Source organism: Mobula hypostoma, chromosome 8, assembly GCF_963921235.1.
Source record: "Mobula hypostoma chromosome 8, sMobHyp1.1, whole genome shotgun sequence".
Classification (NCBI taxonomy): Eukaryota; Metazoa; Chordata; class Chondrichthyes; order Myliobatiformes; family Myliobatidae; genus Mobula; species Mobula hypostoma.
Window position 1 is genome coordinate 85,829,853 of NC_086104.1, and position 24,177 is coordinate 85,854,029.

The window sequence follows — 24,177 nt, forward strand, 5'->3', positions numbered from 1 at the left end:
ATGCCAAATTGGCTTGGGAAATCCAATCGCAGGCAAGCAACAATCAGTGATGGCTCAGTAAATCAAATTCCTCTTACAGTGCTCCCTAGTAGTCGGCACGGACTTGTTTGACCAAAGAGCTTGTATCTGTGCTGTATTGCTCTATGACTCTATGGCCCTCTAGACCGGGGGATGTTTGTGGCAGGGGTGCCTCAGAGCCCTTTGTCCCAGCCTTACAAGGAAGATTCCAGACCTCCTTCAACCATTAGCAATCTCTCTCTAATCTTAAAATCAGCAATTGTTTTGCATCCCTGCACTGAAATCTGCCTTTGGTCCTTCCAATTTTCCTCTCCTATTCTCCCAGACTCACTTGTAAATCCTAAGCACTCCCTTTCATCCCACTCTCTTTTTGCCAACTCCCATGTCCCCAACATTCTAGCCTCACCAAATCTCAGTCACTGGTTCCTTCTTGATTATTATCAAAAATCACCATCAAAGATGGAACTCAACCTCCTCTGGCCGGTTTTCCCGTCTCCTGTATTACTGAATCCACACAGTCAAGACTGACACAACAGGAAGATAAGTGACAACCTGAAGACTGCTTGGCCCTGATAAGCCAAATTATGGCACATCACCTTAATCAAACCAATGAGAAATGCTCCAGGTTGGACATCAAAGTTCCATCTGCCATCTCAGGAAGCACTTTCTTGTCGTCGAAGAATAGGATACAAAGATCGCTAAGAAGTTATGCCATAAAATCCAACAGGACCTCATCTTCTCAGGCTTATTATATGTTTCATTACCATATCACACTCCTCAATGCTCTACCCCTTCCCCAATTTCATTGGGTCTTCAGCTCTAGTTGGGGATCATATCTGGGAATTTTTATGCACAGTAATGTAAGAAGCTGCAGGGAGTAGTGAACTGAGCACAATACATCTTGGACACATCATTCCTCACCATCTGCACCATGCCATCTTCTCACAGCTCCCATCTGACAGGAAGTACAGAAGCCTGATGTCTCACAGCACTAGGTTCAAAACAGCTACTTTCCTTCCACTATTTGTTTCTTGAACCATCCTGCACAATCCTAATCACTAAACTATGACCACTTTGATCACTTTACGCTACCATGGGTGTTGTTTTTTTGTTTCTGTTCCAACTGCATTATGTTTTTCCTGTGACTTCTGCTGACAGGATGCAATGTGGTGATACTGCACGTAGGTTTTTCATTGCACCTGTGCACTCACATACTTGTGCTTATGATAATAAACCTGACTGACTTTGACAATAATCCTCTGCCACAAAACTACCAAAATCGTTAGTCATCAGAGGGACACAGAGAAGATTAAATGCACAAAAATCCCTGCAGGCAAACAACACTACTTTGTCATGCGAACTCGAATATGCCACTGGCCTGAGTGCTGAACTATACTCATAACACCTACCTCTGGGCTCTTTGGTTTTGACTATGTTGAAATCCAGTGTTTCACTCTATCCTGGTCAGGCCCATATTGTGACACTGTAATGGGTTTCATGGACACTTTTTCAAGATTTACTCTTGCTTCATTGGTGCTCCATTGCATTCTTGAGAGATTGCTCACTTCTCTAACCCGACCGAGTTACCGGACCAAGGATCTGTAATATACATTCACACGTACTAACAATTTGCTGATGTGTTGGCGTGACGTGCCACAAAAGCAACACCATTCAACAACTGTAAAGAATAAAGAATAATATATAACAAATAAAGTTAGAGGTTGAATTAGGATATGGAATAAAATGTGCATAAATATATAAATACCAGCAAGTATTTACAAAGTAAATAGCATTGCAAAAAAGTGTTACACCTTTCAAGTTACACCTCGCTTTTCTGCATTCAATCACTTGGGAAGTTCACAGGACTGCTCTCCTGATTGATCCCAGAAGATAGGGAAGAATGTAGGGGTCCATATAATTAAGCTGAGTTGGCTGTTTCCCTGGAAGATTTTTTTTTGTGTACTTAATTGTCTTGCAAGAAACAACTTGCCCTTTTGACAGCTCACCCTGTTCCAACTGACTCTCAGTTCTCTTGGCTCCTGCTGGCTAGGGGAGATGATACTGCTTTCACCAACTTCCAGCTGCACTGTTCTACATCTTCAGATGGGACCTGCTCCACTGTAACCTCCTCCTCTGAAGCAGCACCCTGGGGGCTTGCTATTGTCCTTGCTCTTTGACTAAAGAATCAGAATCAGAATCAGGTTTATTATCACCGGCATGTGACATGAAATTTGTTAATTTAGCAGCAGCAGTTCAATGCAATACATAATCTAGGAGAGACAGAAAAAAAAATAAAAAACATAATAATAAGTAAACAAGTAAATCAATTATGTATATTGAACAGATTATTTAAAAATGTGCAAAAACAGAAGTACTGTATACTAAAAAAAGTGAGGTAGTGTCCAAAGCTTCAAAATCCATTCAGGAATCAGATGGCAGAGGGGAAGAAGCTGTTCCTGAATCGTTCAGTGTGTGCCTTCAGGCTTCTGTATCTCCTACCTGATGGTACTGGGTGCTGGAGGTCTTTAATAATGGACGCTGCCTTTCTGAGACACCGCTCCCTAAAGATGTCCTGTGTACTTAGTAGGCTCGTACCTAAGATGGAGCTGACTAGATTTACAACCTTCTGCAGCTTCTTTCAGTCCTGTGTCGTAGCTCCTCCATACCAGACAGTGATGAAGCCAAAGTTACAGTGTATGAGTGGGAAACCCTCCTGCAAATTTGGCTTTGAGTTGGGGAACAGGGAGGAAAATGGAAAAATAAAAGCTTCGTGATTATGAACATCTTGAGATGTTCAACAAAACCTCAATAACTTTCTAGTGCGAAAATCAACTCCTTCCGACTCTCTGTGTTATTGGACTCCCAATATTTCAAAGGTTTCTGCACCAAATGAATAATAGAAAATTACAATTAATTGGCCTTAAGGGCTGGAAGCTATTTAAGCTGGATAAGCTGTATAACACAAAGAGGCTGATGTCATGTTTAATTTTTCATAAGATGCCCATGGTAGATGTACAGTAACCGCTACTCTGTGAAGCAGATTTCTTAGAAAGTGCAATAGAGACAGCTTGTGGCAGAACATTAGCAGTGCATTCACTCCATCAGCAAAACAGGATATTTGGCTCTGGATTACTGCACATTAATTCTTTACCAACTACAGTTTTGAATGTTAAATTCCTAAATGGTGTAGGGAGCAATTATAATTAGTGAGCAATTTAATATAAAATCATTGATGAATTTGACACTATTATTAATCAATACACAAACACGAGGAATTCTGCAGATGCTGGAAATTCAAGCAACACACATCAAAGTTGCTGGTGAACGCAGCAGGCCAGGCAGTATCTCCAGGAAGAGGTACAGTCGACGTTTCAGGCCGAGACCCTTCGTCAGGACTAATCAATACATATTAATATAATGTACAGCAATGTCAATGCAAATATAATTAGTCCTCACCAAATGTAATTATTTAAAAATATAGACTGATAATAGATATGCAGAGTTAAAACAGAATCAAACAATAGACCTTAACAACATCAAAGGTTCATTTTTAATGGCGAGTTTACCTAAAAACATGATTATTTGAACATAAATTATAGAACACAACAAAGAGCGAATATGCCGTAATGTCCAAATTGAGTTACACGTTCTCTTTAATAGAATTTATCAAGTCTGTTTTGTGGCAGTTACGTGGTCCATTAAACCTCTTAAAGTCAATTCCTCTCATGATGAACATCAAACAAACATGGATTGCACTAATCAATAGACTCTACTCAAAGGAAACCATCTGACCTCGCCAATGATGCCTTATTTTGGAAGAAAGCAAAACAAATGTAGAACAAACCTTTACAGAAATTAAGGACCAATCTGGCAGAGGGCCAAGACTGATGAAAAACTAACTAGCACTTTGTAGCTCGAGGCCTAGGAGAGTTTAATCCACAGGATCCCCTGCTTCTCCACTGTGTAATGTGAACCTGAAGGCAAGAGCAACAGTTCTGACATAAGTGACCGCTATCTTGTCTTTGGGCAGACAGGCAGAAGTTCTGAGGGGGACAGAGAAGCCCGGCAAATTAAAGGCCTGAGATTCCATCACGTGGCTTGTGCTATGTTGTTTGTCAAGGAAAGAGGCAAATGATTTAAAATTTCACGCCTTGTTAAGCTTCTTCCAGCCTTCCTGACAGATTTAGCTTGAGGGGTAAGTCTCCTTTCAGAAGACAAATTTTTTATCTGTCTTGTATCTTCACATAGCAAAACATTTTCCTGGTATTCAAGGGGTACCTTATTCCCCTGTGATTTACTTGATGCAACATTTACAAATTACCAAAATAAACCCAGTTTATCTATTGAGAATGCAGTAGTGACTTAGAATCCCTTTGCATTCAGTGCTCTACACGGTCCATTTGTTAAATGGGAGTCAGATGCAGAGAGGGAAGACAAGTTAACAGAGGTCAATGAGTGGTGATCTGCAACATTACTGGAGTCAAGGGTATCTTTTTGAAAAGGGGAGCTTATAACTGCAGTTTTAAAAGTGAAGGCGATAACAGTAAATTACTCCCTCTCTGCGGTTAAAATACCAACTAGAAAGAGGGTCAGAGGATAGAGACAAGAAAGCAAAAAGTGATTCACTGAAGAGAAATATGAAAAAAATTGAAAGAATAAGTTTTTGGTTAAACATACTTTCTTAGATTAATAATAGTTACCCCACTTTAATCTGGGGTTAACAAAAGCACTACTGTGCCATTTGGGTTGCTCTGTATCTTGGTAATCATGGCGACTAGAAGAGCTTCCTATTGTCACCCACCAGAAGATGCGGAGATCAGTGGGCACATCCAAGGCATAAGAGACTGCACTTTTCTCAGGAAGCAATTTACTTCATGCCAATCCTTGTTAATACCTTCTCTTGGCAAATCAACATCAACATTTACAAAATTACTGCAACAAATGTTCTACTAGAAGAACTCAACAAAATAACTGGCACTGTCGATGCAAGAAATTTAAGGAAATGACAGAAAAGACCCTCATCTAAAATCCACAAATGGTGTTTTTGTGTGGATAGCAGAGAATCAAGTGATGTGGGGAAAGATGCAGGATTATTCATGATCTCACTGAATGTTACAGTGGGGCTGAATGCAGCAACAGTCAAGATGTTTTGCTCACAACACAGAAGAAATGCAATAAATCTGAAGGTATTTTGTTCCAGTGAAGGAGTGGCATTAACAGCACAACTGCTGTTTAATTCAGCAAAGATTTTTAAGTTTCATTGCCAGCATAGTGGCAAATGTTGCAGATCTTCAGAATTCTGCTGAAGATGAAAGACCTGCTGTGTACTGTAAGCCCTATAATGTGTGTGGCAGTCACATTACCTTCCTTGGAAAAAACTGGTGCACGAACATACAGTTGTATCAGACTGTGGAAAAAGTCAGGCACACTTATTGTTAACAACTGAACTGATCTTAAGTAATTGATCTATCCCTAAAGAACAATAATGGCATTGAAGCAGATTGAAACCATGAAACTTGTTCATAGAAAGGTTTTCAGGTACACCTGTGATTTTTCCTCCAACTCTGTGCCGCACTGTTTAAAAACAAACACTAACAGTTGGTCCCTTTCCCACTGACAATAGCTGTTACTCAGCAGGAATGACTTGATTTTTAAGTAATTTATCAATTTACAATTCAATTTTGCATTTCCACATGCAGATTTTGTATCTCAAACAGTGAGGATAAACAGTGTTGTTAGCTGATTACCTCTTAGCGATCACAGTTATTACTGAATGTTATACCATTTTCAATGCCTGTGGCATAATAATGAAATCAAATGGCTTACTTATTAATATTCTACATAAATTCTCCACAATTTTTTTAGCCATCAGTAATGGCTTCTCCAAATGTATTAACACACTTAAGTGATTAAATGTGGGTGACTTAAAATGTCAAACTATTACTAGCTTGATGTTTGCTACAGGCTTTTAAGGCAAGGTCATCTTCCTCATGGGGAATAATTTGCCTAATCAGGTGCTTTGCGTCTGTACAGTGTTTGATGGGCCATCTAAAAAGGTGAGAACACACTTAATCTGCAGAAAGAAAATCACTACCTCCAATAACACCCATTCATACGCTTGACAAACATCTTCTACAATGGAGTTCTGTTACAAACATACTCAACAGGGTTGCTCCAAAAATGCTGCATTGCCTTGAAACTATATATATCTATACGCATTAAATTACAAATAATTTATTCTAGTTGCACCTCTCCCCTTTATTTTCTGACTCTATTTGTGCTGTGTTCAAGTCTACCCACTTGCACAGCTGATTTCTGGAGCTTCTCTATGTCGGAACCCCAGCAGAGGGTATTGGGGGACAATTCAATTATGTGGACTGTCAAGGAACACATCTCTGACCACAAGGCCTTACAAAGGATTGTGACCACTGCTGAGAGGATCATTGGAATCTCTTTTCATTGGGCTCACTCGAGATAGTTAGATTTAGATTATGAGAACACTCAGTCCTCTTTTATTGTCATTTAGAAATGCATACATGCATTAAAAAATGGTACAATGTTTCTCTGGAGTGATATCACAGAAAACAGGACAAACCAAAGACTAACACTGACAGAACCACATAATTATAACATATAGTTACAGCAGTGCAAAGCAATACCATAATTTGATGAAGAACAAACCATGGGCACGGTAAATAAAGTCTCAAAAGTCCCGAGTCGATCAACTCCCGAGCCCCCGATAGCAGGTGGCAAAAGGGAGAAACTCCCTGCCATAAACCTCCAGGCACCGTCAACATGCAAGCAAGTTGCAAGCAGCCTTGGAAGCAGCCGACCACAGCCTACACTGAGTCCACCCGTCCGAAAACTTTGAGCTTCTGACCAGCCTCTCCGATACAGCCTCCCGAGCGCCTTTGAAACAAGCAAAGCCGAGGATTTTGGGGCCTACCACTCTGGAGATTCCAGTTACCACACAGTAGTAGCGGCAGCGAAGCAGGAATTTCAGAAATTTTCCAGATGTTCCTCCGTACTCTCACGTCTGTCTCCATCATATCAGAATTGTGCATGGTCCCCTACTTGACAGATAACAGACATCACCACCGAAGTGGCCGCACGCGCTGCCCTCACACCGTCATCTTCTCCTCCTGTTATTAGGAGTGCTGCACACACATGGCCCTTGGCATTGTCAAGGACCCCTCCCATCCATCCCAAAATCTCTTTAAACCCCGCCAACATCAGGCGGGAGATATGTAGCATTAGGACAAGGACTGTTAGCATGGGAAACAGCTTCTTCCCCCAGACCATGAGACTACTGAACCCCCTATCACCATCCAGATCTCATCACTTATGAAGCACCAGTTGTTATTATTTTTTAACTTGTGTCATAAATGCACCTTATGTTAAGTGTCAATCTTCTGGAAAATATTTTATTATTTGTGGTAATATCACTTTGTGTGTTGTGTGTGAGTTATATGTATCGTGTTGTGCACCTTGGTCTGGAGGAAATTGTTTCGTTTGGTGATATACATGTGCATGGCTGAACGACAATAAACCTGCACCCTGCTTTGAAAACCGTTCCATTTAAGCTGCAGCCCAGTTTCAATTAGCAGGCAAGATACATGTGGCACATTCCTATTCAAAAACTTTAGGCAGTTTAAGCTAAGATCAAACTTCTATGCTGGCCGTTTTTATAGCACCCTGTCACACACCTGGACCATGCCAAACTCCTATTTATATAGGAAGATGCAGATACTGCTTAACCCACTGAATTCTTGAAGCAATACACAGGTATTTTCCCTCCGATAAATATATTATTCACTTTAAGGGTAATGAAAAGAACAACAGGTAGAGGGCTGTTCAATCTACAATTGAACCAAATTAACCAATCTACTCATAAAAGAAAATATAAACTTGAATACATTTGCACAATTGCAATATTTAAAAGACATTTGGATGTAGTTAGAAAAGGTTTGGAGCAGGGTTCCCAACGTTTTTTTTCCATGGACCCTACTGTGAGGTTGGGAACTCCTGGTTGAGAGGACTATGGGCCAAACACAGGCATGTGGGAATTGCATAGATAGACATCATAGTCAGCCTGGACAAACTGGGTTTATACCTGTTTCTATAATATATAACTATGCGATCTATGAATATCACCAGATAAAGAATCTGACCGGGTAAAAGATAACACCAACAGACTGCGTCTATGCAGAAAGAAAGCTGTTTACAATGACATAACTAAATGATTACACTTGATCCCATGACAAGGCAGCAGGCTTGCAGGTAGGTTTTGAGAAGGAAGAGATAGCAAAATGGTGAGAATTAGACAGGGAATTTCAGAGCAAAGGACTTGGATGGTGGAGCAATGGAAGTCAGGTAGGAATGCAAATCCTAACTGTGAAAGGGAAAATGCTTCAACAATCACGCAGACCGAGACAGCTACTTAACAATCAACATGAAACAAAAGCAGATATAAATACAGGTTTCCCCTGCCATCCGAAGGTAGAGCGTTCCTATGAAACGGTTCGTAAGCCGGAATGTCGTAAAGCGAAGAAGCAATTACCATTTATTTATATGGGAAAAATTTGTGAGCTTTCGCAGACCAAAAATAACCTACCAAATCATGCCAAATAACACATAAAACCTAAAGTAACAGTAACATATAGTAAAAGCCAGAACAATATGATAAGTACACAGCCTATATAAATTAGAAATACTTCTCTACAACGATTGCCTGCACTGTTCTCCGTAGCAAAAATCTCACGCAAGCGCTCTCGGCAGAAACACTCTCTCCAGTAACCTTTAAGCTATGAAGCTGCCAAATCATACCAAATAACACATAAAAATACACCGCCTATATAAAGTAGAAATAACGTATGTACAGTGTAGTATCACTTACGGGAATCGGGAAGACATTGAGCACACTGATGATGGTGTGTTAGGCTGAGTCGTTGGAGGTTGGGATGGTGCAGTGGCCCCCACCCTCCGGGCAGCGAACCGATACCAATTCGCGAAGCATGCAGGGGTCCAGCGGTAGCTGGGATGCACCCAGCACATCTTTAAGAAAAAAGCCGAAATAAACAAGCTAATTAATTAGGTGCCACCTGGCACGTAAATGTTGGCTCAGATCAGAGGCAATTGCCGATTACATAGAGCAAGTGAAATCGGCAATCGCTTCTGATCTGGACCGATACTTACGTGCCGAGCAGCACCTAATTAATTAGCTTGTTTATTTCCGCTTTTTTCTTAAAGACGTGCTGGGTGCCTCCCGGCTACCACTGCATTCTCCGCAAATCGGTATCTGTCGGCGGCCCGGAGATTGGGACCACTGGAGTGTCATCTCATTGTTGATCAGGGCAGGCAGGTCATCTTCTTCTATGTCTGCCTGCCTCAATGTCGAAGGTCGAGGTTCGTCGTCTACTGTGGCTGATGTGGAAGCCTTGAAAAACGACTGTAATCTTGACTGCTAGCCTCGTGCATTTTTCTACCATACAGTTCTTTGTAAACCATCTTGCAAATATGCCCTAAACTGACGTACCCTTTCAAAATTAAAGTCGTACTTTATCATTGCAGTGAAAATCTCATGCAGTCGCCTCACATTCAGTTCCTGGACGACTTCACTTTCGGTCCGTTCGCTACTCCATTCAGTTTTGATTGTTATCCTTTCCTCTTCCAAATGCATCAGTTCTTCATCTATCAGTCCTTGGTCATGGGATGCCAAAACCTCTTCAACATCATCTTCGCCAACTTCCACAAGCCAAACTCACTTTGTCCTTACTTCGTTCACCACGATCGAAACGCTTTATTATGTCTAGTTTTACGCTAAGTGCAACACCCTTACGAGTTCTTTCAGGCTTTTCCGATACCTTAGAACTTACCTTGCAAACGGCTGCTCACAGGTACGTGATTAAGCAATGCTGGCGAGAATGCTGTTCCCGGGGAGGAGCAGCTGCTTGGGGCGTGCGCTGCTTTTTTTCGCGCGCTGCCTTTTCTCACACATTGTTTTTTTCGTAACAGTGAAAACACCTTCTGTTAGCGAAAACAGGGAACTAATGTAGGTCTTTCGTAACAGCGAGGTTTCGTAAAGTGAACGTTCGAAAAGCGGGGGACATCTGTAGTTCAAAGCAATTTTTAATGCTCCGTCATGTAGTTAATAATGAAAGCATTCAATGAAGCAAAATCACTTGTTCTCTCAAACTTGCTCCTTTGGCAAATTATGAACGCTTGCATCGCAACTATACCACCACTCTAGCCTTCGATCACTAGATTACACTTTCACAACTTGTGTTGTCTACCTACCTCCACTCCACAATTTTAGACTGCCATTCCCCACACTCACATATCTAATACTAAGTACACAAATAGTCATCATGCCTTTCACAAGCCACATGAATCACATCACAAAAACTCCAAGCCAGCTTTTCAATAAAATAGCAAACTTGTAGTAAAGCACCAAAGTTAATTTTGGATCAAACCATGCTGACTGACATAGGGAATTGCCAGTCCAGCATGTATCAGATTTCTAATCTTGTACAGCCAATGACTGAAGTGTAAAATATTCTGGAGGTTCCACCAGTGAGCCCAGCATGAGCTCACTGGAATACTGAGGGGACCCAATGATTTGTTGACAGTGGAACAAGGTTATTTTGATTTTGGATATTATTTTTAATTATTTACATCAGATTAAAAGGTTCTTATAAGCCTTTGCTTTCACAACTGCTGAAACATTTTTGGCAGGTTGATAGAACATGGGACAGTACAGGAATAGCCCACAAATTCATGTTGAACTAAGAACTGAATGACAAACTAAACTAATCCCTCCTGCTTACACAATGTTCTGCGCATTCATGTGTCAATAAGAACCTCTTAGATGCCCCTATCCTATTTGATTTCACCATCACACCTTGCACTGCATTCCAGACATTCGCTACTCTATATGTAAAAATATTTGTCCCACACATCTCAGTTGTGTATTTAATATTTCAGTAATAATTGATTAAGCATTGTTGTTCACTTTCTTAATTCCTTAGGGCTTATATGTAAAAATACGCTAATTGCATATGTCATCACACTACCACATGATACGTGCACGCCTCGCTTAAAGTAAACCCAAAGTAAGACATGCCAATGATCAACAAGTACAAATCTTGCTGAGTGCATTGGTTTAAAGGCATACAAGTTTGCTTAGAAATTTGACTGCTCCAGCCAAGCCAGCAGAAATGACTTTTGTTGATATTGTCAAAGTAATGCAGGGACACTTAGAACCGAAGACATTGGTGATTGCAGAATGCTTTAAGTTTCATTAGTGGAATCAAGAATTAGGGGAGTCCATTTCAGCGCATGTGGATTAATTGAAGAGGTTGCCTGAGCATTGTCAGTTGGGTAATAGTCTTAATGATGGACTGAGAGATCATTCAGTTTGTGGAATCTTATAAGAATGCATTCAAAAATGATTTCTAACAGAAGCACAACTCACTTTTAGAACATAGCAGATAGAAAATCTACAGCACATTACAGGCTTTTCGGCCCACAATATTGTGCCGACCATTTAACCTACTCTAGAAGCCGCCTAGAATTTCCCTACCGCATCACTCTCTATTTTTCTAAGCTCCATGTACCTATCTAAGAGTCCCTTAAAAGACCCTATTGTATCCGCCTCTACCACCTTCGCTGGTAGTGCATTCCAGGCACCCACCACACTCTGTGTGAAAAATTTACCCCTGACATCCCCCTTGTACCTACTTCCAAGCACCTTAAAATTATGCTCCCTCATGTTAGCCATTTCAGCCCTGGGGAAAAAGCCTCTGACTATCCACACAATCAATGCCTCTCATCATCTTATACACATCTATCAGGTCACCTCTCATTCTCCATTGCTCCAAGGAGGAAAGGCCAAGTTCACTCAACCTATTCTCATAAGGCATGTTCCCCAATCCAGGCAACATCCTTGTAAATCTCCTCTGCACCCTTTCTATGGTTTCCACATCCTTCCTGTGGTGAGGCGGCCAGAACTGAGCACAGTACTCCAAGTGGGGTCTGACCAGGGTCCTATATAGCTGCAACATTACCTCTCAGCTCTTAAACTCAATCTCATGATTGATGAAGGCCAATGCACCGTATGCCTTCTTCATCACAGAGTTAACCTGCGTAACAGCTTTGAGTGTCCTATGAACTCGGACCCCAAGATCCCTCTGATTACTCCACACTGCCAAGAGTCTTGCCATTAATGCTATATTCTGCCATCATATTTGACCTACCAAAATGAACTACCTCGCACTTATCTGGGTTGAACTCCATCTGCCACTTCTCAGCCCAGTTTTGCATCCTATTAATGTCCCGCTGTAACCTCTGACAGCCCTCCACACCCCCAACCTTTGTGCTGTAACGTTATTACACAGCTCTTGAAATCAATCCCACGTTTGATAAAGGCCAACACACCATATGCCTTCTTAACAACACTGTCAACCTGCACAGCAGCATAGACCCCAAGATCTCGCTGATCTTCCACACTGCCAAGAGTTTTACCATTAATATTATATTCTGTCTTCAAATTTGACCTATCAAAATGAACCACTTCACACTTATCTCGGTTGAACTCCATTTGCCACCTCTCAGCCCAGTTCTGCATCCTATCGATGTCCCGCTGACAACCCTCCAGACTATCCACAACACCTCCAACTTTTGTATCATCAGCAAACTTACTAACCCACACTTCTACCTCCTCATCGAGGTCACTTATAAAAATCACAAAGAGGAGGATTCCCAGAACAGATCCCTGTGGAACACGACTGGTCACCGTCCTCCAAGCAGAATACAAACCATCTACAACCACCCTTTGCCTTCTGTGTGCAAGCCAATTCTGGATCCACAAGCAAGGTCTCCTTGGATCTCGTGCCTCATTACTTTCTGAATCAGCCTCGCTTAGGGAACCTTATCAAATGCCTTACTGAAATCCATATACACCACATCCACTGATTTACCTTCATCAATGTGTTTTGTTACATCCTCAAAGAATTCAATCAGGTTCATAATGCACGACCTGCCCTTGACAAAGCCATGCTGACTATCCCTAATCAGATTATATCTCTCCGAATGCTCATAAATCTTGCCTCTCAGGATCTTCAACAACTTGCCCACCACTGAAGTACAACTCCCTGGTCTATAATTTCCTGGGTTATCTCTACTCCCTTTCTTGAACAAGGGAACAACGTTTGCACCCTTCTAATCCTCTGGTACTTCTCCCATCCCTATTAATGATGACAAGATCATTGCCAGAGGCTCAGCAATCTCCTCCCTCACTTCCCACAGTAGCTTGGGGTATACCTTGTCCAGTCCCAGCAACTTATCTAATTAAATACCTTTCAGAAGCTCCAACACATCCTCTTTCTTAATGTCTATACATTCAAGTGTTTCAGTCTGCTGTAAGTCACTCCCACAATTGCCAAGGTCCTTTTCACTGGTGAATACTGCAGTAAAGTATTCATTAAATACAAAAGGGATTCAAAAGGCAGCAGGACTGCTGAAGTGTCTCAGCCCAAAACGTCGACTGTACTTTTTTCTATAGATGCTGCCTGGCCTGCTGAGTTCCTCCAGCATTTTGTGTGTCTTGCTTGGATTTCCAGCATCTGCAGATTTTCTCTTGTTTGTAACAGACAAGTAATAAGGCTTATACCAAAAGTGAATAGTAAATTAATAAAAATGGAATTAGACAGTGGTTCAGTGGTTTCAGTCATTCCACGAGATCAGTTTGAACGGCATTTCAAAGATACTGAACTGAAGCCTGTAGATATTCAACTATGAACTTATACTGGAGAAGAGATAACTCTTGTGGGAATAACATTTGTAACAGTGACATACAAAAACAAGCTACATTGAGCTTTAAATGTGGTAAAAACAGAAGGACCAGCATTGTGGGGGTGCGACGGCTGAGACAACTACGACTTGATTAGAAATCCATCCATGATTTGCATGCCACATCCCCTGCAATAGTCAACTGAAAGTGAATTAACAATGGTACTAGACGATGCCACAACTGTCTCCAGGCCAAATGTCATGAACCATTGCCAAACAGAGGACAAACAGATATTGGTGTCAACCTCTGTGCCTCTGGTTGGAAAGCATATTAGACTAAGGAAGGACTATGCTGCTCAGAGGTATCATGAACGTGACAAAAGTAGTGGTCCGGCTACAACAATTTTTGAAGGTAACATACCTGAGAAAGCTTCAGATATGTTAATTCGGAATCAAAGGTGGTGATGAATCAGAATACAGGAGGGAGGTTGAAAATCTGGCTGAGTGGTGTCTTAACAACTACCTCTCACTCAATGACAGCAAGACCAATAACTGATTGTACACTTCAGGAGAGGAAAACCAGAGGTCCTTATCGATCAGAGGTGGAGAGGGTTTGCAACTTTAAATTCCCAGGTGTTACTATTTCAGAGGATCTGTCCTGGACCCAGCACTTGGGTGCAACTGTGAAAAAAGCAGGGCAGCGCCTCTACTTCCTGAGGAGTTTGCGGAGATTTGGCGTGACATCTAAAACTTTGACAGTTAAAGTTAAAGTCTGTCCCGAGCCTTATAGGCTCATCAGGCCGGTTTCCGTGGCGTGAAGCGACGGAGAGTATAAGACTCCCCCCCGGATAGGACACCAGTCTATCGCGAGGTTAACCCCCAGCATTTTGCAGGTACCCATTTTCAGCTAGGTGGACTGGAGCAGTGTGTGGTTAAGTGCCTTGCTCAAGGACACACACGCTGCCTCGGCTGGGGCTCCAACTCACGACCTTCAGATCGCTAGTCCAACACCCCAACCACTTGGCCACGCGCCAATAGGTGTCTAGTGGAGAGTGTATTGACTGTCTGCATTGTGGCCTGGTATGGAAACACAAATGCCTTTGAACGAAAATTCCTACAAAAGGTAGGGGATTCAGTGCACTATATCACAGGTAAAGCCCTCCCAACCATTGAGCACATCTACACGAAACGTCATAGGAAAGCAGCTTCCATCAGAAATTGCCACCACCTAGGTCATGCACTTTTCTCACTTCTGCCATCAGGCAGAAGGTACAAGAACCTAAGGATTCACACCACTAGGTTCAAGAACCGTTACTACTCCTCAACTATCAGGCTCTTGAACCAACGGGAATAATTACACTCACTTGCCCATCCATTGAGATGTTCCCACAACCAGTGATCTCGTTTAAGGAAGGATTCTTTATTTCATTATCTCATATTCTTGTTATTTATTGCTAGTTACTTAGATTTACATTTGCAGTTTGTTGTCTTCTGCACTCTGCCTGATCTTTCATTGATCCTTTTATAGTTACTATTTTACAGATATGCTGAGTATTCCGGCAGAAAAAAGAATCTCAGGATTGTAAACAGTGACACATACGTACTTTGGTAATAAAATCTTCTTTAAACTTACCCCCCCCTCTCATCTTAAAATGCATGCCCTCCAGTATTATACATTTTGACCCTGGGGGATAAAAGAGCTGTCTACATTATCAATGCCGCCAATAATCTTATAAACAGATCTGAAAAAGGTTCCCAGGGTGTTCCAAGATCAGGGCCACAGTTCCACTGCCCAAGGTCTACTTGCAACTCAGCTTGCTCCACCTCCAGGACATCCAACGAGTGCACAGAGTCCAATTGTTTGGCCTTGCTCATCCAGAAAAATAGGGCCATGCCTGGGACAATTTGGCCTGTGACCTTTACCCTCCTTTCTTTGACTGTATTGTAAGTAGACTCTCTGTGATGTAAGCATTCCCTGCGTGGTTAACTAGGAATGATATTGTAAATTGCCAGGCCAGGAAAATGTGAAGTCATAAAGACAGAAGGATTTTGGCCCATTGAAACTGCGTCATTTTCATAAAGGAATACAATTCAGAGATAAGCGACCCACTAAATGCCCATAAACCACAGGACATCAACCAGAAATCCAAACAAGCAGCTCTTGACTGACAATACGAAGATAGGTGGAGAGGCCGGTAGTGCTGAGGAAACAGAGAGTCTGCAGAGAGACTTGGATAGATTGGAAGAATGGGCAAAGAAGTGGCAAATGAAATACAATGTTGGAAAGTGTATGGTTATGCACTTTGGCAGAAGAAATAAACAGGCAGACTATTATGTAAATGGGGAGAGAATTCAAAGTTCTGAGATGCAACGGGACTTGGGAGTCCTCGTACAGGATACCCTTAAGGTTAGCATCCAGGTTGAGTCTGTGGTGAAGAAGGCGAATGCAATGTTGGCATTCATTTCTAGAGGAATAGAGTATAGGAGCAGGGATGTGATGTTGAGGCTCTATAAGGCGCTGGTGAGCCCTCACTTAGAGTATTGTACCAGTTTTGGGCTCCTTATTTAAGAAGGGATGTGCTGACGTTGGAGAGGGTACAGTGAAGATTCACTGGAATGATTCCAGGAATGAGAGGGTTAACATATGAGGAACGTTTGTCCACTCTTGGACTGTATTCCTTGGAGTTTAGAAGAATGGGGGGGGGGGACCTCATAGAAACATTTCAAATGTTGAAAGGCATGGGCAGAGTAGATGTGGCAAAGTTGTTTCCCATGATGGGGGAGTCTAGTATGGGAGGGCATGACTTAAGGATTGAAGGGCGCCCACTCAGAACAGAAATGCAAAGAAATTTTTTTAGCCAGAGGGTGGTGAATCTATGGAATTTGTTGCCACAGGCGGCAGTGGAGGCCAAGTCATTGGGCGTATTTAAGGCAGAGATTGATAGGTATCTGAGTAGACAGGGCATCAAATGTTATGGTGAGAAAGCAGGAGAGTGGGACTAAATGGGAGAATGGATCAGCTCATGATAAAATGGCAGAGCAGACTCGATGGGCCGAATGGCCGACTTCTGCTTCTTTGTCTTATGGTCTTATAGTCTTGACTGCAGCACGAAGTCTGTGCTGACATCTTCCAACGGAGACAAGAAAATGCTACTACCAACTCAAACCAAACCACTCAGAAAGGTGCTTCTGTCACTAACACCCCAAGTTCATAAAATGCACAAGGAGCTGTGGATATAGCCTCAATGCTGAAATTCCTGTGAATTTCCACACGTACCAGACTAAACCCTGAGGATGCATTCTTATTTTTATAGTTAGAAGGACTAGAATATAAAATTCAATAGCATTCACATTTCTTAGTTCCTGGGGAGATGTTACATGTTACAATTATAGAGCTCATCTTACATCTGCTGTGCTTTAAACCAAAAGCTTTAAAACAGGTTTGGTCATCTATGGTTCAGCTTGAGCTTACACATAAGTAGCACTTAGGGTACAAAGCGCTCTAAAGACTGCGGCCACTATCATGCTGCACATACGTTCAAAGATCATCTACACGTGTCCATAATGCCCCACATTGAAGTCTACTCTCCAAGCAATTGTAGCACCACAGAATTTGTGGTTTTTAAGAGCTCATTTCACATCATCACTTGAAAAAAATTGTATTGAGAAGTAGTATAAAGAAACAGCAAAACTCAACAAGAAGAGCCTAATAAGCAGCAAAGCCAAACAAAACGCAAGGCCAATGTCTGGCATTCTTTTGTACACCTGTATTCAATAGGATGCACTCTACGGATATATACAAGAGAAAAATACAACTGCTGATAAATAAATGACTAACTATGAATCAAAAAAGTCACTGTATCAAATGAGACACAACGTGCTTTTGTTTAATTTTGTTGCAATCTACTTAATAATATATATTATTGACAAACAACTTCAGAAATATTCATGTAAAGGACTGGAAAAATATCAGAAGACACCTTGACCAGCACTAAACTTATAGCACTTGGAAAAGGATCTAGTGCTTTCCTGGCATTTACGATGAATAAACTCTTCTCGGTCTTCAAGCCGATTACAGGTCTTGATTATAAATTTGTTAAAACTGGAGGAAAAGAATTTTAACAAAGGCAAAGATCCCGCTCTAAGTTAGAACTGGAGTTTGATTGTAAACAAGGTGGGAGAGCGGAAACCTGATTGGATGAGGACTAACCAATCAGGAGGGATGGACTACAGGGGTATAAATACCACTGGACTAGACTTACCCAGGCATTATCCCTGAAGAAGATGGTAGAGTTTGTATTCGAAACGCCAGTCATAATTGATACCTGTACCCAGCTTGAAGCCCGAGAAGAGTTTATTCATTACCTTCACTTGGATAGAAATTCATGTAATTGTCTAAATGAAACTTTTGGGTGTTCTATTGGATATCCTTCAGAATGAAATAAACTTCAAAATAAATTTCAATTGCACAGTAGTTTTTCTGATTACTGATAATCTCAAAGGACTTTATAGCCTATAAATTGCATTGAATAGTAGTGGTCGTTGGGAAGATTCAACAATTTTAGCAGTCTCCAAGAAACACCAATCTAATCCTGACCAGCCAACTGCTGAGAAATTGTACCCATTATTATGTTTTTAAGGATGGGTCTAATTTCTCAGCAGTTTACTCTTCTTTGTCCTACAGCTCCAGTGTTAACAAAACCTAATACAGATTAAGAAGTTTAATTACCTCCTAACCGTCCCTGAATCTCTACATCCTAGTTTTACTAAATCACAGATCATCCCTTTGTCTTATGTTCATTCTGCAAACAACTTTACATAGAACATAAAAAATTGCAGCCCAGTGCAGGCACAATCCAAATGATTGTGCCAACCTTTTAATCTACGAGATCAGTCTAACCCTTTCCTCCTACATAACCCTCCATTTTTCAATCATCCATGTGCCTATCTAAGAAGTTTTGAGTGCCCCTAATGTATCTGTATCCACCACCCCCTGCAGGGTATTCCACACACCCACCACTCTCTGTGTAAATAACTTACCTCTAGACTTTCCTACAATCACCTTAACATTATGCTATTTCTGCGCTGGGGAAAAAAGAGTCTCTGACTATCCACTCGATCTCTTATCAATCTCTGTCAATCACTCTTTTACGTCAAAGAGAAAAGTTCTAGCTCGCTCAACTTATATTAAGACCATAAGATATAAGAGCAGAAGTAGGCCATTCGGCCTAACAATCGATTCCAACAACTTCCCAACCACTGATGTCAAGTTTCCTTTATAGTTTCCTTTCTGCTGCCTCCCACCGTTCTTAAATAGTGGAGTAACACTTGCAATTTTCCAGTCATCTGGTATAATGCCAGACCTATCAATTCTTGAAAGGTCATTGTTAATGCCTCCGCAATCTCTCCAGTCATAGTCATAGTCATAGTCATACTTTATTGATCCCAGGGGGAAATTGGTTTTCGTTACAGTTGCACCATAAATAATAAATAGTAATAGAACCATAAATAGTTAAGTAGTAATATGTAAATTATGCCAGTAAATTATGAAATAAGTCCAGGACCACCCTATCGGCACAGAGTTTCTGACCCTCCAAGGGAGGAGTTGTAAAGTTTGATGGCCACAGGCAGGAATGACTTCCTACGACGCTCTGTGCTGCATCTTGGAGGAATAAGTCTCTGGCTGAATGTACTCCTGTGCCCAACCAGTACATTATGTAGTGGATGGGAGACATTGACCAAGATGGCATGCAACTTAAGACAGCATCCTCTTTTCAGACACCACAGTGAGAGAGTCCAGTTCCATCTTCACAACATCACTGGCCTTACAAATAAGTTTGTTGATTCTGTTGGTGTCTGCTACCCTCAGCCTGCTGCCCCAGCACAAAACAGCAAACATGATAGCACTGGCCACCAGAGACTCGTAGAACATCCTCAGCATCGTCCGGCAGATGTTAAAGGACCTCAGTCTCCTCAGGAAATAGAGACGGCTCTGACCCTTCTTATAGACAGCCTCAGTGTTCTTCCTTCTGCTACTTCCTTCTGAACCCGAGGGTGCATTCCATCAGGTCCAGGAAATTTATCCACACTCAGACCATTAAGCTTCCTGCGCACCTTCTCAGTCGTAATTTAGACTGCACATATATCACTTCCCTGATGGTCTTGAATGTCCAGTATACTGCAGATGTCTTCCACTGTGAAGACTGATGCAAAATACGCATTCAGTTCCTCTACCATCTCTGCATCTCTCATTACAATATCTCCAGCGTCATTTTCTATTGGTCCTATATCTACCCTCAACACTCTTTTACTGTTTATATACATTAAAAAAGCTTTTAGTATCTTCTTTGATATTAGTCACCAGCTTCATTTCATAATTCATCTTTTCCTTCCTAATGACCTTCTTAGTTTCCTTCTGCAAGTTTTTAAAAGCTTCCCAATCTTCTATCTTCCCACTAGCCTTGGCTTCCTTGTATGCCCTCTCTTTTGCTTTTACTTTGGCTCTGACTTCACTTGTCAGCCACGGTAGTGTCCTTCTTCCATTCGAAAATTTCTTCCTATTTAGAATATATCTGTTTTGCAGTTCCCTCATTTTTCGCAGAAACTCCAGCCATTGCTGCTCTGCTGTCCTTCCTGCTCGTGTCCCCTTCCAGTCAACCTTGGCCAGATCCCCTCTCATGTCATTGTAATTTCCTTTATTTCAATGAAATATCAACACACTGGAATTTAATTTCTCCTTCTCAAATTTCAAAGTGAACTCAATCATATTGTGATCACTGTTCCCTAAGGGTTCCTTAACCTTAAACTCTCTTATCATCTGTGGATTATTGCACAACACCTAATCCAGCACAGCCGATCCCCTAATGCAGGGGTCCCCAACCTACTTTGCACCGTGGACCGGTTTAATATTGACAATATTCTTGCGGACCGGCCAACTGGGGGTGGGGGGGGGTGTTCAAGTAGGGTTAAACTCACCTCAACATGTCTTTTACAGTTAGGGTTGCCAACTTTCTCACTCCCAAATAAGGGACAAAAGTAGCAGTCAGATCCTGACGAAGGGTCCCAGCCCGAAACGTCGACTGTACCTCTTCCTATAGATGTTGCCTGGCCTGCTGCGTTCACCAGCATCTTTTGTGTGTGTTGACGAGACACTTGTGTTTACCCCGAGAAAGACTACCATGACCATGAAGCCTTGCGGGCTCCAGTGTGCACATGCGTGACGTTCGCATATGTAACGTGCGCATGTGTGTATGTGCCGATTTTTTCCCCCACACATCAGTTTTGGCTTAATCTTCCCAACTACACTGTACCTGTATTATTTCTACTTTATATAGGCTGCGTATTTATCATATCATTAACGCTTTTACTATATGTTAGAATTATTTTAGGTTTTATGTGTTATTTGGTATGATTTGGTAGGTTATTTTTTGGGTCTGCGAATGCTCAAAAATTTTTTCCATATAAATTAATGGTAATTGCTTCTTCACTTTACGCCATTTCGGCACGAAAGGTTTCATAGGAATGCTCTGCCTTAGCGGGGGAAATACGGGACAAGGGTGGTCCCATATGGGACAAACCAATTTAGCCCAATATACGGGATGTCCCGGCAAATACAGGATAGTTGGCAACCCTATGTTCAAGTTTAACAGTGCGTGACAGGGAATGAGGAACGGTGCAGCTGACTCATATGGATTCCTCATGGCCCGGTACCGGTGGTTGGGGACCGATGCCCTAGTGGGCTCAACAACAAGCTGTTCTAAAAAGCCATCCCTTAGACATTCTACAAATTCTTTCTCTTGAGGTCCAATACTGGCCTGGTTTTCCCAATCCACTTTCATGTTAAAATCGCCAACGATTATCATGACATTGCCCTTCAGACATGCCTTTCTATCTCCTGCTGAATTTGTATCCACATCCCGGCAGCTGTTTGGAGGCCTGTATACAACTGCCATTAGGGTCCTTTTGCCCTTGCCATTTCTTAACTCAACCCATAGAGGCTCTACACCTTCCAATTCTATGTCATCCCTTTCTAATAATTTAATATTATTTCTTACATACAGGGCCACACCACCCTCTCTGCCTACGAACCTACCTTTCCGATACACCGTATATGCTTGGACATTCAATGGCAGCCATCCTTTAGCCAAGTTTCAGAGATGGCCACAATGTCATACTTGCCAATCAGTAGCTGAATTTCAAGATCGTCCATTTTATTTCTTATGCTGCATGCATTCAAATATAACACTTTCAGTCCAGTATTTATTGCTTTCTGTTTTAACTGCACCACGCCTCTATTGTCCTGTAACCCATCCCACTGGCTGTGATTATGCCTCATCTCCTGCCTGTCCATTCTATCATCTCTGTTGCACGCTATCTTTGATTTATTTCTGTTTTCCCCTTCCTCTGCCCTATCACTCTGGTTCCCATCCCCCTGCCAAATTAGTTTAAATCCTCCCGATTGCTCTATTAAACCTGTCTGCTAGGATATTGGACCCCTTTGGGTTCAGGTGTATCCCATCCGTTTTGTACAGGTCATACCCCCCCCAGAAGAGGCCCCAATGATCCAAGAACCTGAAGCCCTGCCCCCTACACCAGTCTCTCAGCCACGCATTAATATGCCTGATCACGCTACTCTTGCGCTCGTTAGCGCGTGGTACAGGCAGCAATCCTGAGATTACTACCCTGGAGGTCCTGCTTTTCAGCTTCCTACCCAACTCCCTGAATTCTCTCATCAGGACCTCCTCCCTTTTTCTACCAATGTCATTGGCACCAATGTATACCAAGACTTCTGGCTGTTCACCCTCTCCCTTCAGAATACTCTGCACCCGATCCGAGACATCCTGTACCCGGCACCTGGGAAGCAACACACCACACACATCTTGCTGTGCAATTTAAGACTATCTTTGCTTAATTTCTTTCCCAGTTCTGGCAAACAGTCTCCAACATGAAACATCAACTCCATTTTTCATTGCACAGATACTGCAGAGTGTTTTTAGTATGTTCTAGAAACATAGAAAGCCTACAGCAAAATACAGGCCTTTTGGCTCATAAAGCTGTGCTGAAAATATCCTTACCTTAGAAATTACCTAGAGTTATTCATAGCCCTCTATTTTTCTAAGCTCTTTGTACCTATCCAGGAGTCCCTTAAAAGACCCTATCGTATCCGCCTCCATCACAGTCACCAGCAGCGCATTCCACACACTCACCACTCTCTGCGTAAAAAAACTTACCTCTGACATCTCCTCTGTACCTACTTCTAAACACCTCTTTGGTTCTAGCCATTTCAGCCCTGGAAAAAACCTCTAACCACATGATCAATGCCTCTCATCATCTTGTACACCTCTATCAGGTCACCTCTCACCCTCTGTCACTCCAAGGGGAAAAGGCCGAGTTCACTCAACCTATTCTCATAAGGCATGCTCCCCAATCCAGGCGACATCCTTGTAAATCTCCTCGTCACCCTTTCTATAGTTTCCACATCCTTCCTGTAGTGAGGTGATTAGAACTGAGCACCGTACTCCAAGTGGGGTCTGACCAGGGTTCTATGTAGCTGTAACATTACCGCTCAGCTCCTAAACTCAATCCCACGACTGATGAAGGCCAATGCATCGCATGCTTTCTTAACCACAGAGTCAATCTGCGCAGCAGTTTTGAGTGTCCTATGGACTCCGACCCCAAGGTTCCTCTGATCCGCCACACTGCCAAAAACTTCTGTTTTTATTTCTGACTTCCTGCAACTGCAGCATTTTCTTTGATTCTCATTGTCCCGGAAGGAGTTCAGCTTCTTGACGGTTATTCAAAAGCGCACTCATCATTCAGGGAAATGGAGATTATTCCGTTACACTCCTGACTTATACCTTGTAGATGCTAGAAAAGGCCATGAATGTCAGGAGATGTGTCACTTACCATAGGATCTTCGGACTCTGACCTGCTCTTTTAGCCACAATATTTACAAGGCCTAATCTAATTGAATTTCTGGTCAGTAATGACCACAGGAGCTTGATGGTGGGCCTTCAGTGATGGTTATGCAACTGAATGTCAAGGGTAGCTGGTTAAATACTCTCCTTTTGGAGGTGCTCATCACCAGGCACTTGCCACTTATCACACAGTTCCTGAATGTCGTCTAAAGCATGCTGCCCCGGTGTGGGCTGATTCATTTTTGAGGAGTTACAAGTGGATCTGAATATTGTGCAGCCATCAGCAAGCCACACATCCTGCCTTTCTAATGTTCTGACTGAAGGAAAATCATTTCTGAAATGGCTGAATATAGATGGGCATGGGACATTACCCTGAGGAGTTCCTGTAGAGAAATACTAGGTCTGGGATGATTGACTCCCTGCCACTACAATCATCCTTGAGTGAGATACAAAT

At 42.1% G+C, this 24,177-nt stretch overlaps 1 protein-coding gene across 7 annotated transcripts in view; it reads right to left on the minus strand.

Annotated features, from left to right (window-relative positions):
* Positions 1–24,177, minus strand: part of LOC134350158 (bifunctional protein GlmU-like) — a 92,021-nt gene that overhangs the window by 45,999 nt on the left and 21,845 nt on the right. The window contains exon 2 of one of the 7 annotated variants that reach the window (XM_063055111.1): positions 1,428–1,617. The exons of the other annotated variants lie outside the window; for them this stretch is intronic. The gene's annotated coding sequence lies outside the window, so the exon portion shown is untranslated. The remainder of the gene's footprint in view (positions 1–1,427; positions 1,618–24,177) is intronic. 7 annotated transcript variants of the gene reach the window in all.